At 31.6% G+C, this 14,658-nt stretch overlaps 1 protein-coding gene across 5 annotated transcripts in view; it reads right to left on the bottom strand.

Moving 5' to 3' along the window:
* The window catches only part of LOC105232229 (uncharacterized), a 271,887-nt gene that overhangs the window by 129,211 nt on the left and 128,018 nt on the right, over positions 1-14,658 (bottom strand). The gene's annotated exons all lie outside the window — the stretch shown is intronic.

Here is a 14,658-nt window from a genome sequence, read left to right as displayed (position 1 = left end):
AAAAAAAAATTAAATAAGGAAAATGAAATTAAACAAAAATAAAATAAAAAAATTAAATAACAGTTAATTAAATAGAAAAATTTAATTAGTAAAAGATAATTAACTCAAATGAAAATTTATTTTAAAACATCAAAAACAAAAATTTTAATTAAAACTTTAACTTTAATTAATTAAAATTTTACAAGTAATAAATTAATTAACTAAATTTTTTTTTTTGAAAAATTAAAACAAAAATTAAATTAAAAAAATTAAATTAAATAAAAAAAATTAAATTAAAAAATTAGCTAATTAAATCGAAAAATGCAATTCCGAAAAATTAATTAATTATATTAAAATTTTATTTAGAAAAAGCTTCTGGTTTGCTTTTTAAAAATATTTTTATTTTAATTTCAGTTTAAAAAAAAATGTATTTTATTTTTTAATTAGTTTAATAATAATAATAATACTTCTAAAAATTAATTCCAATAATTAACAATATATTTAAAATTAAACTAGAATAGATAGAAAACTATATTTTAATAATAAAATACACAAATTGAAAACATATTTAAAATAAATTAAATTTTTTGTTTTTATTTTGTTAGGAAAAAATTTTTTTTTTAAATTGTTAAAAAAAAATTAAAAAAAAGATTAAATGAATATAAATATTTAATTAGCAAAAGATAATTAATTATTTATTTTAATTTATTTTATATTTTAATTTTAATTAATTAAAATTTTATAAATAATAAATGGATGAAAAGAACAAAAAATTAATTTGAAAAATTAACTTAACAAAAATAATTAATTATAATTATAATTTAATTAATAGAAATTAAAATTATAACTTAAATTAATTAAAGTTTTATATATATTATTTATTTCAAGTTTTAAAATTTCGTTTTGTAAGAATTTAATTTTGAATATTTATACAATTTTATCGAAGCATCCTAGAAATATGCTACACAATTTTGGAAAACTCAAAAATTCATTATACTGCTTTGAATGCTTATAATTTTGCACTGAGAATTCACAAATTCGCCGTGTTTAATACTCAAAATTTCCCTTAAAATTATAAGCGCCCACAAATAGGCTTTAAATAAATTTAAAGTATACCCAATCTCCTGCCTCGTTCGCCGAGCAGCATAGCTATCTCGCCCCGCCGTTTGAAGCATCCACCCTTCATGAGCCAATTCAAACAGCGTTCAATACAAACAACAGGTTGCCGCTGAGAAATTAGAACAAATGCCAGCACACATTCACACACACACAGCTTCATAATTGTATGAGAACAAAGCCCGCTCTGTACACAATTCAACATATTTGATTTAATATAATTTGTATAAATGGTATAAGTACGCATGTTTTGCCCCGCGCGCCACTTACGCACATAAAAGTAAAAGTAAATCGAAAATGCCAACAGCGGCACTGAGGCATCCAACTTAAATGCGCCGCGCCGTAAAGTAGGCTAACGAAGAGTATTTATACGGCTGGCGCGCTTTAGAAAAGACCCTTCTGCGCGCTTTTGTTCAACATTTCGCTTCAATGTGTGCGAATGTTATTTTAGCCTACTTATACAAGCACACGCACATGCACACACACAGGCGCGCACCGTTACGCGCGCACTCGCATGTGTATCTAAGCATGAAAAGAAGCATACAAAAGGGCGTCTGCTCATTATGCTTCAGAAATGCAGTCAACAGCTAGTCTCACTTGGCAGCGGTGGCGGTGGTAGTTGCCTTGGCCGTCGCTGAGGTTTCAAGTGATTTTAAGCAACGCTGTGTGCGTGCGTGTGTGCCTGTGAGGACGCGTTGAGGTTATGCGCAAGGAAGTATAATTCAAGGCGCTTGCTATGTGTTGCAGGTTAGTGTATATGTATATCAACATTTACTTTCGCTCGTCAACTGGAGCAAAATGATAATTTGCTGTCCATTAACGAATGCAGAAGAGATGGGAAAAAAATTGTGGCAGAAATGATAAACATTATGAATAAAGCAACAACAATTCTGAGGCATGTTTCACCATGGACATGCTTGTTATAATTTCCGTGCTGACAATGTGGAAAGTTGGCGCAGAATGTTAGCGGAAGTTTTTGAAGTCAGGCAATGTGTTTTTTTTCTTCGGTTGACATCGGAAAATGTAGGTTAAATTTGCATTGAAGAGTTTCATTTCAGTAATGAAAAGGAAAAGTTAGATATTTTAAGGCATACTTTTAGGTGGCAATAAGCTTTACTTGAAATGAAAGTGTCATTTACGCGAAAACTTACATAATTTGGCAAAAATATTACAAATATAAAAAAATATAAAAAATTAAAAATATAAAATTTTCGCTGCATACTTTTAGGCGAAATTTTATAACTTTGAAACGTTTAACCTTTATTCGTGAAAACTTTCAACATTTGGCCAAACTATTGCAAATAGAAATTTTTCACTGCATACTTTTAGGCGAAATTCTTGTAATTTTGAAACATCCGATCATTACAAAGATCAGCATAGCTTTAAATTTGCGTAAATATTTATTTATCAATTATGCAAATTTGCATTTTGCAGAATTCTACAGCATGAAACTTTTGCTATTAAAAACTTTAAAATTTAGTTCCAAAAATTTTATAGACACGACGCTACACATTTCTTAACATGAATATCGCGTTTATTTAATGCAATTTTTTTAGTAATTTCGATGAGAATAAGAAAATCTTCAAAAATTATATGCTGTCTCTAGAAAAATTTTTCCATTGCATACTTTTAGTTGCTTCAGCGAAGTGATAACAAGCAGTTCTATGTTAAAACTTTGGCAGTATTGCAAAGTGACTAAAAACTCATATTGCACAGTCGCTAAAAAACTGTAAATTCCAAGCATTAAAAAAAAATGTTGCATACTTTTGGCAGCAGCGGCAATGAATTTCCGTGAAAAACCAAAACTATTTTCACTGCGCTTTACTATTTATAATAATAATAGAAAGGAATGATTTGTGTGCTTTGCAACTGGGAGAAATCAGTTTTATTCAATTTTGTAGCATACTTTTATGAGTTGCATGCAAAACTTTTGGTTAATTTCGTGGCACGTGTAGCAGCGGGGTATTTACAGTTTAATTAAATTACTTATGCAGCTAATTATTGATGATGATTTTCAATAAACGTGAAGTGGTTTTGGTGCTGTGCCTAAAGTTATGCTAAATATTAAACTCATTTAAAAAATATCTGGTTTAATAGTTTTGATTTAGCAGGAAAAATGCGTGTGAAGTATACATTGTGTTGTTATAATACAGTTTAAGGCAGTTGGAACTATTATTCAAATATTGCCTACCTTTAGGCACTTCTATTGAAAAATTTAAAAACCAATTTTTAAAATACAATATTTGAAATGCGTACTCTTATTTATAGCCATAAAATTATATAATGTGCGTATTTTACACAATTACATAGATTGTGCCCCTAAAGGTATGTAGTAAATTATTTTATGTGGGGGGCCTATAACCGTGGGCTTTAATGAAAATTTATTATTTTACATCAGTAATGAAGCTGTTCGAATACTCATAATATTCAACACGAACAGTAAATATATTTTTATTATTTTTGTTAGCATAATTAAAAAATTGCATACTTTCTGGCGTAAATTTTTTTAATATTCAAAAATACACATATACAATTATGTAGAATGCAGGTTTAGCGTTCAGTGGCACTAGTGTCTCAAGTTGTTCCTATGTAATTACATTTGTAATGCATACTTTAAGGCGCTCCAATATAGTTAAGCTTTTAAACGCTTTATAAAAAAGTCTGTCGCACTTTTTTTTTATTTTAAATATGGTTTTTATATTTTCTTTTGCTTCAAACGTTGTTTCGTGGTCGAGCAAATTTTCTCACGCTCACGCGTAACAACAATCCACATAATTCAATTTCAATTTCCTGAGTATTACTTTAAATTTCCGCCGAGAGCGTGTATATAAACACTAGCATACATAGACGTGACCTTGCTCGCTAGACTGGCTTGGGTGTGTGCTGTTGCAAGTCGAGTAATGCAGCTTTGCCGGCGAAAGCAGTTGTCCATCCAGCCAACCAGCTAGTCCGTTTACTTCGCTGTGCGTATGTCCGTTCGACTGGCGGAGCTTAGTGTGTCAATGTCAGCGACGGACGGCGAAACAAATAGTGGTTAAATGCGATTGAGTGGATTCTGCGGTTAAGGATTTAAAGAGATGAATAGCATGATGAACGCACGGGACGGGCGGAAGGAGAAAATGAAAAAAGCTTGTAGCAGACATTGTGGCATGGCATAAAAAACGGAATGAGCTAGTGGAAAGCGAGCGAGATTGAGTTAAGCAGCCAAGTGAGACAAGCGTTTAAAGTAATCCAACGAAAATAAGTCAAAAAAGCAGTACCAAGTGAACAAATGGGGAGTAAAATATGAAAGTGGCAGGCTGCAAATCAAAAAAGTGGTATTTTTAGTTGGGGGTAGATGGAAATTATGGAGTCAGCAGCATAAATGTGAACTTGAAAGGTGGAACAGAAAAATATTGTAACCGAAGAACCAAACAGGCCAGAAAGATACCAGAAAGTTGTGGAAGTAGTAAATTGTAAAAGATTAAAGAACTTCAGAAGAACAGAAAAAACACGGCGACTTTTGTGCTTTTAGTTAAAAAAAAGTTCAAGGAAAGCTTTTTTTGCGCGTAGAAAGCTTTTCGGTTATCCAGCTGGAAACTTCAAGGGTTTGGACAGAAATTATTTGATCTGTTAATTAGCGGAAATAAAAGCTGCAGCAAAAGCTCATCTATTACTAAGCCTTTGTGCTTTTAGATACAGAAAATGTCTGAAAAGAAGATTTTTGGGACAGAAAAAGTTTTTTTAAGTATAAGAAAGTAAGGAAAGTTTTGGTGGAAGACAGAGTCCAAGATCATTTGATCTGCTATTAAAGCGAAAACCTTGAAACAAAGCTGAAAAAGAAAAAGTTGTCTATTATTAAGCTTTTATGTTTCTAAAAATAAAAGAAGTCCGAAAGAAAGCTTTCGTAACTTAACTTTCAATGCCATTTGATCTTCTAATTGGGGTAACAGGTTAGAGGAAATTTAAAGTGGTCTTGCCTTACTAAGCTTTTGTTTTTGAGCATAAAGGAACTCCGAAAGCAAGCTTTTCTGAATTAACTTCCATCGCTAAAACCACCAGAAATCCTTTCTAGAACCAAGTTTTTTTGCCGTAAGGTATGAAAGAAATTTACAAAAAAGCTTTTATAGACCCCAAAAGCTCTTTGAGTATAAAATAAGGCCAAAAAAAGCTCTTTGGGAAACAACTTTCAACGCTGGAATTCTCGAAAACATAGATTGATCATTTCATGGGAATAAATTGGGATAAAAAGCTAGATGCTACCATAAAAGCTCTTCAATTCTTCAGCTTTTGTGCTTTGGGGTATATAAGATCCCTGAAAGACAGATTTTTGGGACAGAAAATGATATTTGAGTATAAAAGAAGATCGATAGAAAGCTTTTGTGATTTAGCATCCGTCGCTAAAAATCCTCAAGGACAGACATCAAGCTCATTTAAACTGCTAACTGGCCTAAAAAGTTTGAAGAAACAGAAAAAGCTCTTCAATTTCTAAATTTTTGTATTTTTATATAAAAAAAAGGCAAAAGATAGCTTTTATAGTAGCTTTTCAAGTACAAAAGAAGTCCCAAAGAAAGCTTTGGTGGTCCACCGGTCGTCAAGGAAAAACCTTCAACTTCCTATACGATTCGCGGTAGTCGTTAAAATCTTGACGGTATGAAGAGCTTGAATGATTGAACTATAAGGAAATTGGAATCAAGTCCATCCGACGTGTTTGTTGTTTCTTTCTCGGCACCAGGATCTAATCAAGATAGCTGTCTGCGCCATCTGGTGTCTATGCTAAAAAAAAAACGACGCGATAGGGACGGTGAAGCTATATATACACTGATATTGAAAATGATGAGCAGTGAGCGTCGAGGCGCTCTAACAAAACAGCAGTGCTAACAATAGCTTTGAAGTCGGCGTGTGGCCGACATCGCGTCTCGCAAGCCCATTGAAGCTAAATAAACCCAAAGCACGTAGCGTCTAGGACGGCCAGCAGACTTCAAAACGTTTGTAACTGCTGCGTCAGCCTACTGCCCTTCAACGAGACAAACCAGTTGACTTAATACAATGCTCTTTAATCACCGTTCCCCTCGGTCCCACAAACACCTTGTTTCCACAACAGCAACAGCACTAAATGTCTTGCCGCCAATTTGCTGAATGAAAACTTCACGACGACGGTGAAAATGTGGTCTCAAGTTGCTGTGCGCTTCTAACACCTTGTTATTGCTATTGTTGCGCTTGTTGCAAGCAGTTACGTAATGCATTACAAGCGCATTGCTTGCAAGGTTGCAACCTGTTGAGACGCAGCGCGCGCCTGAAACTAGGCAATATGCCAGTATGGCTATAGCATACTTTAGGGCGTCAGTCGAATGGTGTTAACAGCTGAAGCTGTCGCGTTTGGAGATCTACGCAGTTGCAACACAATTAACATGCCGACCACAGAGCAATTGCTTGCAACAACTTCAAGTTAATGACTGTGACAAAGGCACACAGGCGCGGACAGGCGCGCACAGGACGAGTTGCCCTCTTGGTGGTTGACGCTCAAGTGCCGCCGCGTGTAATTTGAGCTGTCTTTTAGTTGGCTATTGTTTGGTGTGCTGCTAGTGGTGTGCGTTGTGATGTTTGCTGACAGCTGCCAATTAAGTTGTCATATTAAAATACCAAACGCAACAAAAACACTAGCGTTGTTAGATACCGTTATACAGCCGCAAAATTAATTAAAACTTGTGAAAAAGCAAAGCAGTGCTGCAGAGCACACAGGCAGCTTCAAAAAGGGTATTCATTTTGCTTGTGAAGGAGAGTGAAAGTTTGTGGCACAATTCGAAATGTGTCTGAAATACTCCAGTGCCACGTCGACTTCAAAATATAATCCACAATATGTCAAAAAACCGTGAAATTCAAGCCATGCTGTACTTTAGCAAGTATTAGCTCACGGCCAACGCACTCTATCACCTCAGTGAATACCACCATCGCTACGTGCGTGTCTTCACATTACATTCGTAGCGTGTTAATGCGAATTCCGCCTGCTCAGTACGCATAATTTATGCATAATTTCGTTTGATAAACTAATTAGCTGCTGATGTTTGACGTTTATGTGCATTTGTACACCTGAAAATCTACAGCATAATTATAGGCTGTTGCCACTAACTCATATTTCTTGCACGTGGGCACACGCCGAAGTGGTCCGACATATCTACATAGACGAAATTACACAGCAAACTAAAAGCTAGTGCTGAAGTGTCCTGTTACTTGTACAAGAAATTCGTAATTGTAATTTATCAGCCGAATATGTATTTATGGTGCATATCTGTAGGCGTAAGCTGGAAGTAGCGTGGGTTTTAGCTATGTTGTTCAATATATTGCATGGTTAAAGCAATAATTTTAAATAAAAGGTGATGAAAAGGTCAAACTTATTTTGTAAGTGCTTTTATTTAATGGTATTTACAAAAATTGTAGCATACTTTTAGGCATAATAATTGTTTTTTTTAGTGAAAACTGCAAACCTTTCTTTACTTCCGAAAAATAGGCAAAGTTTTGAATGTTAATTTTGTATACTGAAATATACTTTTAGGCTTTGTACCATAATTTTATTTCGTAAAATTGCCGAATTATTTTCAAATCTCAAAAAATCAGCAAAATTTTGCATGATTTGCGTTTTAATCCTGAAATAAACATTAAATAAAGCATACTTTTAGACTCTGTACTTCAATTTTATGAAAAAATTACTGCAAATTTCGAGAAGAAGTTAATAAAATATCTCGAACTAAATCAAAACGAATTGCATTTGTATAAGTGCTTCTATTTAGAGCTGCTTACAAAATCGTTGTATACTTTTAGGAATAATAAGCGTGGTTTTGCAATTAAAAATGTTGAATGAATCCGTCTACATGTTGTACGAAACTGTACTGTTGATAGAATTCAATTTTGTTTTTTAAATTCTTAAGTATGCGATTTTCATTGCATACTTTTTGGCTCTCCATAAAAGTCTTCTCAAAAATTAACCCCACAACTTATATTAAGCACACTACTGTAAGTGGAAACTACAATACATATTGTTGAGCGAAATAAATATAAAACTTTTGCATACTTTTAGGTGCAAATATTAAAGAAAAATGTAATAAAAACTCATACCAAGTTCGGTAGAAAATAAAATTCGTTTTTAATGCTCGAGATATTTCATTAATTCCTCCTCGAAATTTTATTTTTTATTTTTTCATTTGATAATTTTCTTTCACAATATTTTTTCCAAGACTTGCATACTTCAAGGCAAACTATAAAGTAATATTATTGACTCGTTTACATTCGAAACTTTTTGACTATTTAAACATGTGAAACAAGAATTTTGTTAAATTAAATCCTTTTCTCAAATGTTTACATACTTTTCGGCGCATATTGTAGCCTTTGAACTACTTCACATGTGCTTGATTCCATAAGACCATTATAGATTTTATACATATGCAAACAACTCTTCAATTTCATATATTTCGCTGAAGTTTGCAAACTTTTAGGCGCACAACCTATCCTAAGCAAATATTAATGTACAAATAAGCCAACATACAGCACTTCAAACTCTATTTTACTTTTCCTGCTTAAATCTCTAATATTGCTACAGCTTTGCATAGCCAAAGGAGTGTAGTGAAATTAGTTTTTCTTTTATCTTGCTTCATTCCCAATAACTAGTGAGCTCAATATACAATGTCAAGGCAAATGTGTAAATGTAGTGTTGCAGATATCTGCGAAATTAAGCAATACTGATATCTGATGGTGGAATATGTGAAGAATTTCTGGAATACCTAAGAAAATGAGCAATTTAGAGGAATGGGGGAGCACACTCTGAAATGTAATATACAAATATTTTCCATAGATACTATCTAAGCAATGAGTAGCAGCAGGTAACAAATAAATACTGCTGCTGGGAATTTGCAGTCGCTGGTAGAGTAGTAATATCGAATATCATTTTAATAAGTTTATATGAGCTTACAACTGCTGTCAGCATGGATGCTGTGCTGAGCGCTACTTGGGTATATGTACATGTGTTCAAAAAGCAGGAATTATGAATACGCATGTGCAAACTGTAGCTTGGTAATTATACGTGAGCTATGTCAACATAGATTTAATTCAGTAGAACGAGAAATTTTTTGTGTACGGAAGAAATTTAGCTAGAAAAAATTTGCAAAAAAATAGTAGCTTTAAATTGGCAATAATACACATAGTAAATTTGAAATCGTAGCGTCTAATTAGAGGTTTGGTGAACTAGATAAGTTGCTATAATTTAAAAATTCCAAAAATGCATGTAAAAATTTTTAAAACCATTAAAATACACGTATGCTATTTGAAAAATATTTTGTGAAATTTGGCAACAGTGCGCACGGTGTATTCTTGAATTCTATAGCTTATAACAGACCTCGGTTTTAAACCTTGCACTGACTGATTTTGAATAAGAGCTACAAACATTAGGATTATCAAAAATCGTATATACAGTCTAGTGAAATTTGGCAACACTGCAATATGACAATTTTTCCATTTGCCTGCGTGCCGTATAAAAATTTAATTTTGAACTAATTTAACTCCGCAATATAACAATTTTTCCATTTGCCTGCGTGCCGTATAAAAATTTAATTTTGAACTAATTTAACTCCGCAATATAACAATTTTTCTTTGACATATTTCGTTTCGTATTCACCCTTTTTTATTGATGTGCGTTTATTTTAACAAATACAAGCAATTGTATAATATTCAGCTTCTCAGAGTAATTTTTTATTTATAGACTGCATAATGTGAGTGAAAATTGGCAACATCGTAAACTATAAGTATATCATTGTCTTAGGAATAGGTTACTCAGTTGTTTGCAGCGAACACTAACAGTATTTTATACTATCAGACATATTTTTTTTAACTTAAGCAGCTAAATTTTCGTGTAAGTGAAAATTGGCAACAATGTCAACCACATAGCGATACTGTGGAATTATTTAAGAAATTTCTTCATAAAAGACTCTAAATGCAATACAAAACTAATATGTAGACTAACGGCGATAAACTCTTCCCTCCATTAAATATAATAGCATTTGCTGCAAGCGAAATGTGGCAACATGACGCACATACAAATAGAGTATTAGCAAATATTGAAATAGATACCTGGACAGCAACAATAGCATTGTCAGTGAACGGAAATCCGTAAGGAAATTATTATGCAAAATAAGAGTCGCACGCGGCGACAGCAAGGGAGGGCGGTATACAAGGAACAATGTGATGTTGCAGATAATGAATAGGTTGCAAGAATAATGAAAGTATCTAGCAAGTATACAACGAGAAAACACGAAATCAACGAAAGTGAGTAAAGAGTGTTGCAAGTTGGAAAAAGATTTGCTAACAGCAATGAATGTGAGAATTGCATTAACTTCATTTCAGCGTCAAATAATGACACTCGAGACCGCTACACATGTGACTGTTGGCTAAAAATAATTTCCGTTAGTTGCATAACTCTTTTACGCATATCAAATTTATAGTAAACCTGAAAGATTTTCATGCAAATTGAATATGTTGCTGCAATAAATTTTCAGAAAAGTCTCTTTGCCAACCAACCGCACAGCTGTAGTGCCACTTCTACCCTCTATTACATTTGCTGCAAATTTATGTGTTTGCCACTGCGTCCATAAGCCCTTCCCTCTGTGCTTTGCAAGTGGCAACATTTTTACTTAAACACTTCAATGCACTTCATTGCTTGCCACATGCCACGCCAGCTACATTTGTTTACAATAATATTTCGCAACACGGTATGCATGCTATGTTGCATGCAACACAAATCACTTTGTAAGTTGGCATTTGCGCCACAATTTAAGTGTAGTTAGGTCAAGCAAAATGAAAAACAACAACAAAAGAAGCTGCAAAACATACAACATTCAAAACTTCATTTGCCACATGTTGCCATTTACACACTATTATGAGCACATAAATCACATTGCGTGGTTGTGTGGCAGGGAGTCTCTTTACAAAAAGCAAAGTTCAATAAAGAGGGGGGCGGGGTGCTTGCAGCAGAATGAAACCCAGCAACAAATTTTATATTTTGCAGTTTTATTTCAAAATCCAATAAAATTTCCTATTTTTCTTATTGAATAAAAAAAAAATAATTAAAAAATTTTAAAGTTCAGAATTTTCAAAATTTTTAAATTTTTCTGGGATTGAGAATTCTTAAAAATATGTAAATTCAGAAAACTTTAAAACATAATTTTTTAACATTATACTGGGTCTTTGAAAAGATATTGGAAATTTTATGAAAACCAATTTTTGCAAACTTTATTAAAAAAAATTTGGAAAATTTATAAAAATAATTTTTGAAAATTTATAAAAAAAATTAATATAATTTATTAAATAAATTCAACAAATTTATAATAAAAGTTAATAGTTAAATTAATTTTATTATTTGTTATAATTAAATTAATTTAATTAATTAATTAAAAAAATATTTTTTTTTGACAAAAAATTAATTTCATGAAAGTGTACAATAATCTTTAAAATATAATTAAAAAATTAATTTAATTTAATTAAAAAATTTTTTCATATTAATTTTTTTAATTTTGAAATTTTTTTATGAAAAAAAACTCGAACAAAAGGTCAAAAACTATATAAAAATTATTTTAGTTTTAATTCAAAAATTCATTAATTAATTAAAAAAATTAATTTAATTAAAAAAAAAAACAAATTAAAAAATAAATTTCATGAAAATGTACAATAATCTTTGAATTAAAACTAAAAAATTAATTTAAATAAATTAATAAATTTTTTCACATTAATTTTTAATTTTTTTTTTTATGAAAAAACGCGAACAAAACTGAAACGTCGAAAACTATAAAAAATTATTTGAGTTTTTTTTCTCAACTTTTCAACTGTTGCAAGTCTGCTAAGTTTCCTTTTCATGAAAATTAGAAGAGATGAAAGCTCAATGAGCCGCAAAAGCCTATCATATATGTATGTATATGTATGCAAATTCACACTCCACACGCACACAAAACGACCATAAAAGGCAACGTTTAAGTTCAAATAAAATAAATTCTAATTTAACTGCGATTTACGCGCAATGAAAAAGTAATTTACTAGCTTTGGCTTAAACGGAAAGCAAATAAAAAAGTCACATTAAAAGCGAAATGAAAAAAATTGCCTTGTTGTTCTTATTGTTGTAGCATATGTTAGCATCAACAACAAACAGCATGAGCGCTGCTAAATAAGCACGTGAGTACCCACATTCAAACATGCACATACACACGTGTGCATAGCTACGCAAATATTTGTGCGTGTTGCGTATACGCACTGTGCGCCATTGACCATTGTGCTGCCGCTGAGAAAGGGTCACTTGTGCGCTTTGTTTTTCACTTTATTGTTGTTATTGTTGAGCATTTCATTATTGTTGTGTGTGTTTGTTTGTTGCTTTGCGCCTGTTTGTATGTAATATTTTATTTATTTTTTGCTTTGAAAAATCGTAATCATTTGCGTGCCTTTACGCCTGCAACTGTCACTTCCGCTCCGCCGCTTGTTTATATGTTGTTAAACTACACCGCAATTTCCGTTAGCTTTGGCATCATTTTTCATTTTCTGCTTAGCGGCCAGCGGGTATAACGTGGCCGGGGTCAGCCAGGCGATACTTTATTGGCGCGGTTAGCGATTTCCGGCTGATAATATTTAAATGAATATGCGCCCGCAATGGTCGGCGCGGGCAGTTCACGCCCGCTGTGTGCATGTAAGTGCTCAGCCAATACAATTAGGCGGGAAGGAACAAAGATACAGGCAAGCAAATAAATTTTAAAGTATTTGCCATAGAAATTGAAATTTAATTGCGAGTTGGGGTTGCTTTGGTTGAGGTTAAGGGTGGGGGATAAATGAGTTATTGAAAATTGTATTTTATAATTTACAAGTGAATAAATTTACTATAATATTTTTTAACATTGTTGTATTTGTTCCTAAAAAGTGGAATTACTTTCATGGTGTGGCGATTTTTTCAAAGTTTGCTCTATTAAAATATTTTAAAGCTATGAAAATTGGCAACAGTGTAAACTTTTACCGTAGGCCTTTTTTAAGTGTTAAAAACAACCACAAACTGTGCTTTATATATATTATAATTAATTTTCTCACGGTGTTTTAAATATTTATCTATAAATTTGAGTATATGAGCACAAATTGGCAACAGTGTAAATGAAAAAAAAAAATATTTCTCAGATGCTTGAAAAAAAAACTTATAGAAATCTTTAATACTAAACATACTGTGTTATATATAAATTATACAACATTTTTAAACTTCACACGGTGTTTTAAATATTTGTCTAACAACTAGAAAATATGAGCGAAATTTGGCAACAGTGTAAATTTAAAAAAAATATTTCTCACATTGCGACATCATACACAATTAAAATATATAATAAATGCAGTTATACGTAAAAATGATATAATAATAAGTTAAAATTTGACAATAAAATAAAAAAAATACAAAGAAATTAAATAAAAATGATTTTTATTTATATACATAAAATATATCATAACAATAAATAAACAAAAAATAATATGAATTTAAAATTTATAATATTTAGAAATATATTTGTTCATTATAACTTTTTATATTCGGTCTCTAACTATTTATTAAAATTTTTTTGAAAAACAGTTTTTTTAAAAACTTAAAAAAAAAAAAATTGGAAAATTTATCAAATAAAAGCACTTTTTGGAAAATTTTTTTAATAAAAACAAGGTTTCGAAAATATATAAAAAAAAAATTTGTAAAAATTTGCAGATTAAAAAAAATGGAAAAATTATAAAAAATAATGCTTGTTAAAAAAATTTTGAAATTTGAAAAAAAATGGAAATTGGCTTTCAATTTTTTATCACTATACTTAAATGAAACCAATGTATATGTAAAATTGAGAAAATATCTTAGAAAATAATTTTTATAACATTATATTTGGTCTTTAAGAAGAAGAAATTTATAAAATAAAAAAAAAATTATAAACTAAAAAAAATTGAAAATTAATGAAATAAAAAAATTAAAAAATTTATTAAACCACATATTGAAAAATTAAAAAAAAAATGTTAAAACTTTAGTATCACTACTACCGTAGAAAATTTAATTAAAGGTAGTATTAGTATGTAGTAAAACTAATTAATTTAATTTCTCTCTCTCTAACTTATCTCCATATGTTTTTGCCTGCGAAAATTCTCCTCTCTGTTTCTTGTAAATATAACCCAATAACTCTCACATATATTCCGAGCAACAATTAACTGCCTAAATCAACACTAAAATATTAACGAGTACATTCCCACTCAATCCATCACGCATTTGCACTTTAGTGGCACCTTACTTCCTTAGCATCTACAAGCATTCCTGCGTGCACCTTCAAATAATTAGAGCAGCGCATAATAATCACGCGCCGTCGCAGCGAAGTTAAGTGACTTCTCATGTCACCGGCGAAATTTTATGAGCTACGGCGGCAGGAGGTTACGCACACATATAAGTACGCTGAGGCGCATAACTGTATCGAGAGCGAAGCATAAATGTGCACTTCAACCAAAAATAATATTAAAAATATAGCCAGCGACATGTTGAGGTAATGAAGTCCACGCCGC

Source organism: Bactrocera dorsalis, chromosome 4, assembly GCF_023373825.1.
Source record: "Bactrocera dorsalis isolate Fly_Bdor chromosome 4, ASM2337382v1, whole genome shotgun sequence".
NCBI lineage: Eukaryota > Metazoa > Arthropoda > Insecta > Diptera > Tephritidae > Bactrocera > Bactrocera dorsalis.
This window is presented reverse-complemented; position numbering and strand designations above follow the sequence as displayed.